The following is a 15,744-nucleotide window of genomic DNA, read 5'->3' on the forward strand; positions in this document are numbered from 1 at the left end:
TCTCTCTCTCTCTCTCTCGGTCTCCTGCTTCCAGGAGATTCTCAGCACAGGGATCCCAGGTCCAAAGGACTCGCTCTCCGTTCCTGGCTATTCTTCCTTGGCAGTGGTGGGCTCCTCCTCTCTGCTCTAGAATTAGCTCTTTTTTAAGGCAAAACTGATCAATCCCCTTAGTGGGACACAACTACCCTATCACACAGTCTCACCCAGTCACCTGGGTGGGAGTTAAAAAGACCATGGCTAGAAAGACTACACACAAGTAATCAATTGAACCACAGCTCCTTATTCCAATAAAAGTTCCAGGATTTTAAAATAGCTTGGATGTGGGTCAAGAAATGCGGTCTAAAAGTTTGCTGACAGTTTAGCAATCTTCTCAGTCACATCTCTTCACATTGCTGTCACTAACTACTGTGTCTTAGCTAACAAGGCAAAAATGCAAATTAGTTTCTTCAACTTCCCCATACTTATTTATTATTGGCTGATGTGTCAGTGCCAACACTGCTTGGATTAGGATTCAGTGCTAATGAGAATAGGGTCCCAGGGTTAATCCTCACATGGAACTACAAAGAGTCTTCCGAAGATCAGGCTCATGGAGTCACAAAGAGAGCCAAGGCAGAGTTTAACATGGACAGTTAAGCATCAACCTAGCCCCTATCTCAACTAAAAAGCTCAAGGCTGTAGCATTTTGAGTTGGTATATTCTTCTCACATGTTCACCTCCTGTTGTTGTTGTTGTTGTTAGGTGCCATTGAGTAGGTTCCAACTCACAGCAACCCTACGTACAACAGAATGAAACACTGCCTAATCCTGGGCCATCCTCACAACAATTGCTATGTTCGAGTCCACTGTTCCAGCCATTGTGTCAATCCATCTCACTGAGGGTCTTCTTCTTTTTTGCTGATCCTCTATTTTACTGAGCATGATGTCCTTCTCCAGGGACTGATCCCTCCTGATAACATGTCTAAAAGTTCTCCAAAGTACATGAGAGAAAGTCTCGTCATCCTCTCTTCTAAAGAGCATTCTGGCTATATTTCTTCCAAGACAGATTTGTTCATTCTTCTAGCAGTCCATGGTATGTTCAATAGTCTTCACATGAGGAAGTATATTTCCATAAAGAGGCAGGACATTTTGTAGACATTTTTATAGATGCAGGTTAAAGGAGTTGTCAGAAAACTTGCAAGCACCCAGCTATTTTCTGCATAAACAACTTGAGCCTTAGCATAGTAGGTCCAGGACAGGCTTATAATCTAAAAGCAGCCATGTGTGGACCAGGGGTGAGAAGGCTCAGCGCCTCAGAGCTGGCCTGACGAGAACTCTGCCCACTAGAGGCACTGCCAGAGTGAAGGCAAAAGGCCAAGGGCAGACTCTCTCTTCAGAGTGGACTAATCATTAAATAAACACGGAGAAGGCGGCCAATTGAGCTTGCCCTAAGAGATGTTGAACTACTTCTCTGGATCTCTGGGATTCTGAATCTCTGGATGTGGCACATGCCAATTTTGGAAAATTTAGGACCCAGGGTGGGTGTGGGTAATGAAGCCACATTGCAGTATATCATTGAAATAAAGTCCCATCACGAAGGATAATCTGCTTGCTTTGTTTCCTTCTCTTTTGGGACCCTGATATAAATTTCAAACTGAAAGCCAGAAGTGAGGAAACAATCAAATGTAGTAGGTTCAGAAAGAAAATGAATGCGTAAGAACTCAGTGAGTTCAAATGCCGGGCTTTGGCGATGAAGCACATCAAAGTTGACGGCCAATGAGGAGAATGACAGTGCCACTAAGGGGCCAGGCACTGGTGGCCTGTGTAAGAGGCGTCAGTATTCCTACAGCCTCAACCCTTTGACTGGCCTTTATACATCCTTTCTCATCCCTCCATAACGTTCCATACTTCAAATCCAAACAAATCACACCCATGCTAAAACACTTCCATGCATCCCCCATGCTTTCAGGATAATAAAGACCAAAATCGTCAACCAGACTGAGAAGGTTCTGCAGAATTTGGCCCTGTCTTCTTTTCTGGCTTCATCTCAGTCCACTCTCTGCATTCCAGCCACCCTGGCCTTCTTTCCATTGCTGGCAGAGAACCACCTGCCTCAGGTAATCTCTACATGTAGTTTCCCCTGAGTTCAATTCTCCTCCCCTTCCTAGGTTCCCCATTGCCAAAGCACACGTACACAATCACCTCACTTCTGTATCTCTCAGGGCAGACTCTTCTGACTCCCACACACAACAGAAGTCAAGCACAACACCCTACAATTCTACCCCAAGCTAAACAGATTTTTAAACACCCCTCAATAGCAGCTATAAACTATAAGAAGGGAGGAACTCTCTCTTATGTTCATCACCCTTGCATCACACCAAACATACCGCTTGGCACATAGTAAGGTGCTCAATAAATATTTGTTGTTAGATGAACTATAAATGCCTCACAAAACCTCAAGATTAGCTATGGTTCTCAACTGGCAGCAATTTTGCCCTTCCCCTCACCCCCAGAGGACATTGGCAATGGCTGGAGACATTTTTGTTTGTCACAACAAAAGAAGAGGTGTTACTGGCATCTAATGGGTAGAGGCCAGGGATGTTGCCAAACCAAAGAATGATCTGGCCCAAAATACTAATAATGCTGAGATTGAGAAACCCTGAATTTGAGAAACTAGGGCAATTATGGAGCCCTCGTGGGGCAGTGATTAAGAGCTACAGCTGCTAACCAAAACACTGACAGTTAGAATCTACCAACCGCTTCTTGAAAATCCTATGGGGCAGTTTTACTCTGCCCTATGGGGTTGCTGTGAGGAGGAATCGACTAGATGGCAATGGTAGGGCAGGTAGGGCAATTATAGTGAGAAACATAGAACCAAGTATTTAGAATTCCCAACAGCAGTAGTTGCATAGCAAAGCCACTTCATAGAGCTCTTCTGCTGCCACTGAGATCTTCCTAAGTTGATGTCCCAGATGAGGCCAGCTCTGGGTATCTGGTGCTAAGAATTGGGTGACCCTCTGCTGGAGATGGGATAATTTCCATCCCCATAATTCAGAATCTGGCTGGGTTCTGAGCTCCCACTCACAACAGAAAACGAAGGAACCTTCACCTCTCAGTGGTAGAATCATTTGACCTGACTTCTCCGGGAAGTATTCACATGTGGCAATTATATCAGTCACCCTGACAGCTAGAATCCCATTTGCTCCCAAGGACTAATGTTCTCCAACCTGCCTTGGATCTCACTCTTTACAGAAGCATTTATTCTGCCAACAAAATCAAGACCCTGAAAGATTGATCTTTCCAGGTCAATATAGGGCTCCATCTCCAGAGGTTTACATAATTTTCTCTGCATGACTACTAGGACCACAGCCTCACAAGCATTTCAGAGGCCTCACTTTTCCATGGCTTTGAGGGAATCATTTTACTCTGCAGCATGGTTTACAAAGCAGTGGCTGTCAAACCCTGCCCTCAACTGAGAATCCAAGCACAACACCCCACAATTCTACCCCAAGCTGTAATAACCTAAACAGATTTTTAAACACCCCTCAATCGCAACAGCTGCTGGGAAGTAAACAGGATCATTGCTTTGACCAGGCTTAAACCAAGTAGACTCATTCCACGCAGTGAAAAAGGCAATTCTGTTCTAGTCCACCCCTGAGTATATGCAGTTAAAAACCAAGTATACACTTTGCCACTAATTATGTATTACAAATAAATAGTTTACACAAGCATATGTAAACTGTGAAAGGGGGAAGCAGCAATTTTGAGCATCTACAGCAGATGTTTAGGGACAGCTGTACAGGAAAGCTGACAAGAATTTTGATGAAATTTATTTTGAAGTCCCAAAAGAGTGAGAAAGTTTGTTTAACCTTTACCAAACAATTCCACCCAAGAGGTTCAGATTTGAATTTTCCTTTAGAGCAGATTTCTTTTGTTGGGTTTAATATGCCTTTCCTACTTCCTCTTTTTCTTTTACACCAAAGAAAGAAGCCCCAGTGGTTTGACCATTATGAGCAAATGTCATTTAGCCATTACAAATGTAAGCCCAGAACTTTGCTTTTCAATGTCCATGAGTAATATCACTAAATGCTACAAGACATGAATAAATGATACTGATAATGAATTAAGCAAAAGAAAAAGTATGCATATAACGCATTTTCAGTTCTGAGCTTCAAGAATCCACTAGTCTACATTATTATTTTCAAGAATTTCTATTTTCCACATCAAAAAGAAACTGTTAGTTCTCATCCTCACGTGGGTAATAATAGCACCCTTCCATTACTTATTTGTTTTAGGAGAAAGAGCAAATGATATGATTAGTGAAGAAATACTTAGAATAAATGACTCTAACCAGACATTTAGGCACCAACTGCCCTGTGCCTCACATATTTTCTGCAAGCTCATATACCAGGCATTCGATGAACATTTTTGTTGAACTGGGAAATTATACTAGCAGCTAGAACAGCAGCTAGAATAGCTAGCACTCATTTTATTATAATAGAATGAGAGTTTATCTTGTTGCCGAATGTCGTGTATTGCTATTTCATCTTTGTTTTTAAGTGGTTAACCTGAAGGTTGGTGTTTTCAGAGTTAAGAATACTGAGAGGAAGGAATTTCAAGAGGTAATTCAGTGCAACAGTCTTGCCATATAGGTGGAATGGTGATACTCAGAGAAGGGCGTGCTTGCCACAGGGCTAGCTGATGGCAGCACCAGGATGGAACCCAAGCTCTGGACCAAAACAAAAGATTAAATGCTATTATATTTTAAAATGATTTTCTAGAAGTACAAAGAGCATATTTATTTATCATATTCCAATAGACTCTCACCTGAAAGCCACAGTTTATGGCCCTACTTCTTCCACTCAACAGTTTATTTGGATTCAATGTTTCTCAAAGAAACAGTCAAGGAACATTATCTGGTAGTTTTAGAATACTCTTAAACAAGTTGCAGAATTATTTGGTGTTACATAAAAAAATTATTTCACTTCTAGGTCATCGTAAGGTTAATCTATTAAATAAAGGTGGGAAGCAGAGGATTAAATTATTTATATAAATTTTCCCCTCACAATTCACATGTAGATTATATAGAATAAATGCCCATATGACTGAACACACATCAATTCAATGGTTTTGTAAGTTTGGATTTTACTTTGTCTGTCTGGTTTTGGGGGCAATTTTGGAATTACCTTCTTGCTTCAGTTTTTCTTCCTTCTCCACTGATTCTCTTTTAATTTCATTTCCAAAATCTTTTTTTAACAACATGTTCACAATTTATGCATTTTATGCATTGTGTCCCCCTTGACCCTGGACTAGGACCACCTCAAAACCATTAGACTTCTCTGGAAAGACCGCTTTTACATTTTTTACATCATACTTATATCTTGATATACAGTGCAGAACATCTGACATTTTAGGCATAGCCACAATTTGGGTAAGAGGCAGGAGGGAGGTGGAAGGGGTGAACGGGAGTTGTTAGTGTAGACTACATAACTGCAAACAATTACCTCACTGAAATCCAAGGAAGCACACAATTACTCTAATACATCACCTTCTGTCCATCACCCTATCGATTGCAAAATCCCCTGCCTGTCAAGAAAGCCATAATCAACCACTTAACCTAAAAGTCAAAGGAATGAAACCTTCAATTTGATGCCATTTGGGAATTTTGCATACATTCAGTTTGTAAGTCAGGAGGGAAAGGAATTTGGGGTTTTTTTTGTTTTTTTTGTTTTTTCCTTTACTTTGTTAACAAAAGCAAGGATCTAGGTTCCCCTGTAGACCAACCGAAGATGGATCCAGCCCATAGGACGGGAGGAAGTGGGGAGATCCAACATTAGAAAGTAGATAACAAGAGGTGGTTTTGTATCCAATGTTGCCACTGCTGCATCATCAGATATTTAATGGGGTTAAGCGCTTCTCCTTTCTAACATATGTAGAGTTCATCAAGATTCTAGAAACATAAGTCCCTTCAAGGTAAGAATTTCCACAGGTCTAATCAATGGGGAGCACCCAGGACAGTCCTTCCAGTTTGACACTCCCTCACAGAAGCCTGATTTAATTGTGACCAATTCTTATCTGAGTCAACTATTCACTGACAGAAGAAAGGAACTCTGAACAGGTTTCACACATGCCAGCCTGGGGCTATTTCAAAGTCTTTCCATAATTGCGGCAGCTATCTTTTCTCCTCAAGGTGATGTTTTCACATTCTACCAGGGAAAGAATTAGAAGCTAGATGTGAATGGCATTATTCACACCTAGAATGCCCCCTCTGAATTCATGTGAAGTATCATTCCTTTATCAACAGCATTCTCTGGAATCTCTCTGTGGATGACTGAAATTAATAATGAAGAAAGAGAGAAAATCATAGGCTGTAGATTAGCATCTTATGTGGGGGCATAAGATGGACCCAAGGAGCCCTGGTGGTGCAAAGGTTGTGTTCAGCTGCTAACCGAAAGGTTGGTGATTGAAACCCACCCAGTGGCTCTGAGGGATTAACATCTGGCCATCTGCTTCCTTAAAGATTACAGATAAGAAAACCTTATGGGGAAATTCTACTCTGTCACATGGGATCTCTGAGCCTGAATCTACTCAAAGGCACCCAACAACAGCAAAGATGGATCCTGATAAAAGTGGATCCTGGAAAAAATCATGAAGCATTAGTAAGATGCTTCTACTGAAATTAAAAATACTTTACTCTTCACTCCACAAAGATTTACTAAATATAATGCCATTAACCTCTTTAAGTGATTACCCTTCTTTCTTCAAGATGTCACTCTAAATAAGAGGAAAAGGCAATACTGGTCAACTATTTTGCTTAACAATTAGGTTTTCACCCTCAATTCTCTTATAAGTTTTTATCTATTTAGAGGGACACAATCAGTGGGGGCAAAATAAAGAAGGTTTCATCCCCTTTCACTTTTTTGGTGGTTGGAATCTACTCAGGCACCAGGAAGAAAGGAGTGGTGATCTACCTCTGAAAAAATCAGCCATTGAAAACCCAATGGAACACAGTTCTGAGGCACTTGTGGTTTCCATTAAGTAACAGCAATTAGTTTTATCACTTTTTTTATTTTGAAGGGTGTGTTCAGAGGAGGTCAGGTCATGATTAATGAGATACTACAGGAAGAGTATTAATGCTTTGTAGCTCAAGTGTGTGGATTATAACTGGAGAGAGCCCCTAATAACTTGCCCTATCTTTAAAGATGTCTTGCTACTGCCTTAATGGAGAAAAAAAAAAAGATTTTTTAATTAAGACATATACATATATTTATGAGGCAGAAGTAGGCAGCATGATAATTTGAACATGACTAAAGGCTAAAAGAAACCTTCATGGTTTTCTTATCTTAGATACCTCAAGACGAGAATCTGAAGAATTCTGTTTAAGTTCCAGGGCTGTGGCTTCAAACCCCTCACCAGATAAAGAGATTCAGAAAGGAAGCCTGTGTGTATAGAGAAGAAGTGCAGAGTGACAGCTGGAAACTGAGTACTTACTACCCCTGCTCTCCTGGTCACACATCACCAGTGGCAAACGGCTGCTTTCTTGACTTCCTTGATTGTCTTATATTATAATTCCAATTATTCAAATAAGTTAATTATTATCATTAATACATAATTCATATTATTATTCTGACTTAATGAAAATCTAAATTACAAAGAAAACACTATTACAACTGAGTAAGAACAAGTAAACTAAGACACTTGACAAAAGTAAAAATGGCTGCCTTAGGGTTTGGGGCCCTACTCCATCTTGCCTTTCTTTTGATCCACAAAAACCCCTGACTCATTCTTTAAGGTCTGTAACTAAATATGAACTACAGAAAGTTTTTTTTGTTTTTTGTTTTTCTCTGTGGTTAAGTTAGGAAATAACAATAAACTATTTTCCAGGAGCTATGAAGACCCTTCCTGAAACAATGTCTCAGGAAGAAGGTCTTGATGTTAACTCTTATCTGGATCTCCTAGGCAACTGCTGACAAGAAAAATTTCACTTGAGCAAGCTATTTCTAAGAGACTAATATCCTGTAACAGTCCCCTTCTATACCCTACTTCCAGTAAACCTATCTTGTGTTAATCTAAGTTTGTAATGTCTGAACAAAATAGTGCACTTCAGGTTTTGTGTTCTTACCCTTTAAAAAGTCTTCACAGCTTCGCCATTTTGGAAAAGTCTGTTGATTCTGTAAGATCAAATAGTTTCCCCAGTCTGCAGTGGTTTACAACCTTCAATAAGTCTCCTTTCTTTTATTATAACAGAATATGAGTTGTTATTCTTGGACATATAATGTTGTCGGGTGTGGAATTCAGAGGCACATCCCCTTCGGCCACCTCCCAGGCATCATAAAATCTGAGCTGTGGCCACAGGGGACTCTTTGTGCCCTTTTCTGCTTTCTCAGGGTCCTGGCTAAGTCATCACAGGTAAACAGCTGCCCAAATCACACTCTGCCTTTTGCACTGAGTTCCTGGAGATTTATTGTCAGTTATCTGTGTATCTCTTCTGTACTTTCATTTTTCAGTTCAATTTTGAACTTCTTGACAAGTTTCAATTCACCGGGGGAGGGAAGTGACAGTTCCTGCCTGTTTTGTAAGGTTACTTGCTCTTTTCTATCAAGTGCACATTTAAGAACTCCAGAAGGGGTATCTGTTTGAGCTCATGATCTAATTCAGAGGGGGAAAGTGGCAGTTCCTGCCTGTCTTGAATTTGGTTCCATGATGGGGACCATTTAAGTTGGTGATCATTTTGAAAATCTTCTGAACTTTCTGCTCGTTTTCTCTGTTTTTTTTTTTTTTTTTTCTTTTGCTTATACAGGCAGGTTAATAGTTCTTGCAAGTATGACTATTTTGAGTAGTTTGTTTGTTTGTAAGCAATGTGCTGTTGTTGTTGTTAGGTGCCATCAAGTTGGTTCTAACTCATCGTGACCCTATATACAACAACAAAACACTGTCCTGTCCTGGGCCATCCACAACCTTTGCTATGTTTGAGCCCATTGTTGTTCTGTGTCAATCCATCTTGTTAAGGGTCTTCTCCTTTTTGCTGACCCTCTACCTTACCAAGCATGATGTCCTTCTCAAGGGACTAGTCCCTTCTGATAGCAAGTCCAAAGTACGTGGGACGAAGTCTTGCCATCTTCGTGTCTAAGGAGCATTCTGGCTGTACTTCTTCCAAGACAGATTTCTTTGTTCTTCTGGAAGTCCATGGTATATTTAATATTCTTCACCATAATTCAAAGGCATCAAAAGTTGGTTAAATCCTTGAACTCCTTTATTTATACCAGCTAGCCCTGGTGGTGCAGTGGTTAAGAACTCGGCTGCTAGCCAAAAGGTTGGTAGTTTGAATCCTACCAGCTGCTTCTTGGATACCCTGTTGGGTAGTTCTACTCTGTCATATAGGGCCACTATGAATCAGAATCGACTCAACAGCAACGGGTTTTAGTCTATGTAAGGAGCCCTGGTGGCAAAGTGGTTAAGAGATCACTTGCTAACCAAAAGGGTGGCAGTTCGAATCCACCAGCTGCTCTTTGGAAACCCTATGGGTGGTTCTACTCTCTCCTATAGGCTTGCAATGATTCAGAATTGCCTCAACGGCAATAGGAGTCTATGTAATCATCAGGCAAAAGGAGGGATGTCTCTGTGTTACCTAGTAATTGGATGACTGTGCTGCCTGCATTTGAGATACTGGAGGCAGCTCTATGAATAACTCAGGTTCTGCAAAATTTGCCCAAAACTTCCTGCCTTCAAAATTAATTACCAGAAAGCTGAATGAGCTGCTTCTCTCAAATTTATTTATTGATGACTCTCATTTTTATGAATTAATTTTTAAAAAACTTTTAAAACATTCCTAAATACATAAGCCTGGATTTCCCTCTACCAGGATGTTGATTTAAAGTTCATGTTTAAAAACAACTATAAGCTGAATATAATCAGAAGGAATTGAGACCCTCAGTGATCACTTTAAGAAAATGAGTCCCCATTTTATGTTGCCTTCTTTCGTCTGAGGAACTTTTGTTTAATGCTAAGAAACTAAATTACTTATGTTGTATAGTATTATATAAGCTTAAGTCTGGAGTTATTCTTAGACGTCAATAGATTTATATAGTTCTCCTGTTTAACAGTGTGTTGAGGACTTCCCTTTAATGTTATGTTTGAGTTTCTGTATTTCATCAAGTTGAAGGCCATGGCTGGCAGTTACTGTTCTTTTCTCATCCAAGAAAAATAATTCTTTGTGCCTGGGTTTTTGGTAATTACTCTGAAAACCTTTGATACAAATTAATATATATTAAAAAGTGCACTAAAAAGATAAATTGTTTATTGTAATTAATATAACAAGGACTTACAAAGAAACAAATTATTCTAAATTACCTCTGTAACAGATTCTATAAAGTATGCAGAAAATAAAGTTATAAACACGATAATTTCTTATCTCCAGGTGGTATTACTAAATTAGCTTATAATTTTTTCAAAGAATTTACTCTCACTAGTTTAATAATAAATAAGCATTTATTTAAATTAAATGCCACTAATATTCTCAGGAATTGATAAAAGTAACTTCCATCTAGTAAAGTTTTTAGGTTTTATAACATATCAACTTAAAATAGTTTTGAAGATCTTTTGGGGTAATTTAAGCTGAGTTAAATATATGGAATATGATTTGTTAAAAAAAAAAAAAAAAAAAGTAATGTTATCCCAAAATGAAACAGATTGGTTGTTTCAAGATGAGAAAGAAAAATGTAGATGGATATGTAGAAAGTCAGAGGAAAGTTAAATAGAAAGTTAAAGATACTAAAAAAGGAAGCCTAAACTTATGCCACAAAGAAAAGATACGTGTATGTATGTTTGAGTTCTAATAATAAATGTGTTTTCCACTAAGGATTCTGCTATGAGAAATATATAACAAAGACAAAGAATTTAGAAAGTTGGAGATTTTTGTCTGATATAATCAACCTTCTTGTTTATTGAAATTAAAAGTCTAACAGATTAAATCATAAGAATTTCTAAGAGCCTTAACATCAAATAAAATATAAACAAAGAATTGGTTTTCTTGCTGTCAAAACATTTTAATTACTAAGTTAAAGAGTTAATGTATTCTTTATATGTAATCTGACTTGAGAACAAGGGTTTGATCTCTTATTAGAATAAAACTCCTGAGTTAAAACCAAGTTACATGGTTTTTTAAAAAAAAAACAATGCTTTTTATCTTTAAATTCTTTGCGTGGAATAATTTAAGTATTGTTTCTCAGTAATCTATAATAAACTTCTGATAATTCTAAAACTTTGTAGAAAGCCACAAAAGATTTATTTTTGTCTTATAAAAAAAAAAAGGTTTATTCAACATGTTTTCTGTTGAATTAAAATTTATGTCAGTAATATTTGCAGGGTACTAAACAAACAAGCACATGATATTGTGTCATAATTTTATTATTTCAATTACTAACTTGGTTGCAAGTTAATTTTTTTTTTTTTTTAATCTAGCATCATCGAGACAATGGTTTAACTAGGGAAATTCACATTGTTTCAGATGATTGAAGACTTGATAATCTTAATATATTCTTCATGTGTCCTGGCTACATGGCATTATGTCTTAAGATCATTATGTGTTATATCTGAAGCTCTTTGAAAATAAGATTTTATAGATATTTTTGTCTAAATTGACTTTATTTGGCTTTGCATTACTTTTGTAATTCCCATCAAGTCTTTCAGTTTTAGAAAAGTAGTATTATTATAAATTAATCATAGGCATATTAAGTTTTGTTGTCCATAGATAGGTTTTACTTTGCTGACTTGCTGAAAATACTTGAATGTGATATTTCAACAAAAAATGGATTATACCAAACTTATAAAAAAGAACTATATTATTTCAGATAGAGATTTTTTTAGAAGCATTGTGTAGAAAATGACGAGATTTTTCAAGTTTCTGCTAATCCAGAATAACATGAAACCAAGATTAGCTATGTTTAAAAAAAAAACAAACATTCTATCAAGTCGAGTCTGACTCATAGTGACCCTACAGGTCAGAGAAGAACTGCCCCACAAGGTTAGATTAACTATGTAAGATTGAATTAACTAAAAGAATTACCATAAGGTTTGTAAGAGAATATTGCTGACGTTCAATGTTCTAATTTTTAGATATAAGAAATCATTTTATTTTCCTTTTCCTCTTTTAAGAATCAATTATTTCAGTAACTAATAACAATATGATAGTTACAAAATATCCTATAGATTAAAAAAAAATTATAACATATATTAAGTATATTCAGAATGTTTTAAATGATTTCACCTGTGGACTCCAAAAAATGAATACTGAAATAACTATGACAAGAAAAGCAGTTCTTCAAAACCAAATGGCTTTCTCTTATGGTGCTTATACTGACTCTGATATTGCTAAATATTGTTGATCTTTAACCCAATACTCTAAGAAATGTTTTCACAGGTTAAAGAAGCTTATGACGACTGAAAACCAAAATTCCAAAATCTGCCTGATACTGTTCCAAAGAATCATGTATATTAGAAGAGACAACAGTGGCCAACATGGTGGACTAGTTAGACGCTTCCTATATACTTCTCATAACAAAGACCTGGAAAAACAAGTGATTTGATTCTATATGCATATCTAGGAGCCCTGAACAAGGCAAAGTTGAGGAATCCATCTGAGTGATAGGGCAGAGGCAGACAATCTGGAAGAAGAAAAGACCACCAGAGACGCGGAAGTGAAACTGCAGCGCCGCAGCCATGCAGGTCGGCAGTGAAGCAGGCAAACAGCTGTGCTGTGTGCGTGCTCAGGAAGCACTTTCCACATCGAGAGAGACCCGGCAGCAGAGATTCTGCTAGGACACTCCAAACCAGTGAAAAGTAGCTCCCAAGAGGCTAAATAAATGCGTACACCCTTTCATGGGGATTTTAAAAAAAAAAGCCCATTTGGGAAAAACCTCTCTCCCTTTTACCTCCTCCCTCCGCGCTCTGCACCGGGAGTCCAATGGGCCGTAAGTAGATCCCAAAAGGCACCCTGACCCATTCTCCTGGCCTTGGAGACGGAACAAATAAGCTACTGGCTCCCCTAAGCCAGGAACTCAGGGTCGGCACAGCTCCTTTGCTAAGCACAGGTATCAGGGTCCTGCAGACTCTGAGTGCCTTACACCCCTGTATAGACTTGTGGGGACCCATCTCAACAGTGTTAGCCCTCACCACCACAGCACAACAGGGCAAACATCTGAAAGTTAACTTCAACTGCCTCAACTGTGAACTGGGAGATATGTCACCCTCGAAACAGCCCTGCCCCTTAAGTAGGCACTTTTATCGATCAGCAGCAGGGGCTTGAGGACTGGTGGTATTACCTAAAGTGCCTAGCCACCTGCTACAGGAGTCCAAGAAAAAGTCTCAAGTCTTTACAGCCAACAGAGTGGGGTGCTCATAGTCCACCTGCAAAACTCACCTACCTACTCACCCTAGAGAATAGGGACACGCTTTCCTTTCAGACTCCCAGGGGCAGCCATCAGCCCCCTGCCTGGCTCAGCACGTGATCCCCTACCACAGCCAGAGTCCAGTGCCTGTACCAATCACCCATGCCTCTCTAGGACTGGAGGTGAGAGCCTGCATCACACACTTGGTGACTGACTGCCTGAACACCCGAGCTGAACCCATATAGGAAAATTTAATGGACACGTGTGTGCACATACTTAGTTACAGAGCTAACTACCTGGTGACAGGACGTTAGGGATCCAAAAGTGTCAAAAATCAAACTAATGCACATGAGCAGCCTATCTGGGCATATCAAAACAAAACAAAATAAGAAGCTAGGTCTCACAAAACAAATAGAAAATACAATTATAGTAAATTATTGATGGCTCAGAGACAACAGTCAATATCAAGTCACATAAAAAGGCAGTCCATGATGGCTTCAGCAAGCTCCCAAAATAAAGAATCAATAAATTCTCTGGAGGAAGAGAACTTCTTGAAATTACCAGAGGCAGAACACAAAAGATTAATATACAGAACTCTTCTAGAAATTAGAAAGGAAATTCTATAGAATGCAGAAACATCCAGGGAACATACAGAAAAAGAAGTAGCAGAACTTCAAAAAGTTATTCAAGAACATAATGACAAATTTAATAGGCTGCAAGAATCCATAGAGACAGCAATCAGAAATCCAGAACATTAACAATAAAATTTCAGAATTAGACAACTCAATAGAAAATCATAGGAGCAGAATTGAGGCAGCAGAGATTAGAACTAGTGACACTGAAGATAAAGCTCTTGATGCCAACTTATATGAGGAAAAATCAGATAAAAGAATTAAAAAGCATGAAGAAACTCTGAGTCATATGGGACTCTATCAAGAGAAATAACCTACGAGTGATTGGAGTACCAGAAAGGGCGGGGGGGCAGATAACAGAAAATACAGAAAAAATTGTTGAAGATTTGTTGACAGAAAATTTCCCTGATATCACGAAAGATGAGAAGATATCCATCCAAGATGCTCATCGAACCCCACATAAGGTAGATCCCAAAAGAATGTCACCAAGACATATTATAATCAAACTTACCAAAACCAAAGACGAAGAGAGAATTTTAAGAGCAGCTAGGGATAAAAGAAAAGTCGTCCACAAAGGAGAGTCAATTACAATAAGCTTGGACTACTCAGCAGAAACCATGCAGGCTAGAAGGCAATGGGATGACATACATAAAGCCTTGCAGGAAAATAACTGTCAGCCAACAATTATATATCCAGCAAAACGGTGTCTCAAATATGATGGTGAAATTAGGGCATTTCCAGATAAACAGAAGTTCAGGGAGTTTTCAAAAACCAAACCAGAATTACAAGAAATACTAAAGAGAGTCCTAGGATTAGATAACCAATAACACTAGCTAACAACGTAAGACTAGAACACAGGACAGAGCAACCAGATATTGACTCAGATATGGATACCGAAAATATATCAAAGCTAAAACATTGAAAATAGGGAAACAGATATCAATATGTAAAAAAGGATAACATTAAAACAAAAAAGAGGGACTTAAAAAATGGAGATATTGATTTTTTTATATGGACGGGAAATTAAGGCAATATAAAGTAATTAAAGACTGGTATAAACTTAGAAAAATAGGATTAAATATTAAGGTAACCACAATGGAATCTAACAATCCTAGAAATCAAGATAAAAAAGTAGAAAAACATAAGAACCCTGTAACCACAAAATCTACAACAAAGAAAAAGATGAAAAAAAATAAAGAAAAACGACTTAGCATAGAAAATTCAGGAGAACAAAGAAACTGTGAACAACACACAAAAGGAGATATCAGGATGAGAGCACTAAACTCATACCTATCAATAATTACACTGAATGTAAACGGACTTAATGCACCAATAAAGAGACGGAGAGTGGCAGATTGGATAAAAAAGCACGATCCATCTATATGCTGCCTACAAGAGACGCACCTTAGTCTTAAAGACACAAACAGGCTAAAACTCAAAGGATGGAAAAGACATATCAAGCAAAACAATACTCAAAAAAGAGCAGGAGTGGAAATATTAATTTCTGACAAAATAGACTTTAAAGAAAAATCCACCACAAAGGATAAGGAAAGGCACTACGTAATGATTAAAAGGCAATACACCAGGAGGACATAACTACAATAAATATTTACGCACCTAACAACAGGGCTGCAAAATACATAAAACAAACTCTAACAGCTCTGAAGAGAGAGATAAACAGCTCTACAATAGTAGTAGGAGACTTCAATACGTCACTTTCGGTGAAGGACAGAACATCCAGAAAGAAACTCA

The sequence above is a fragment of the Trichechus manatus genome, unplaced genomic scaffold, assembly GCF_000243295.1.
Source record: "Trichechus manatus latirostris isolate Lorelei unplaced genomic scaffold, TriManLat1.0 scaffold00141, whole genome shotgun sequence".
Classification (NCBI taxonomy): Eukaryota; Metazoa; Chordata; class Mammalia; order Sirenia; family Trichechidae; genus Trichechus; species Trichechus manatus.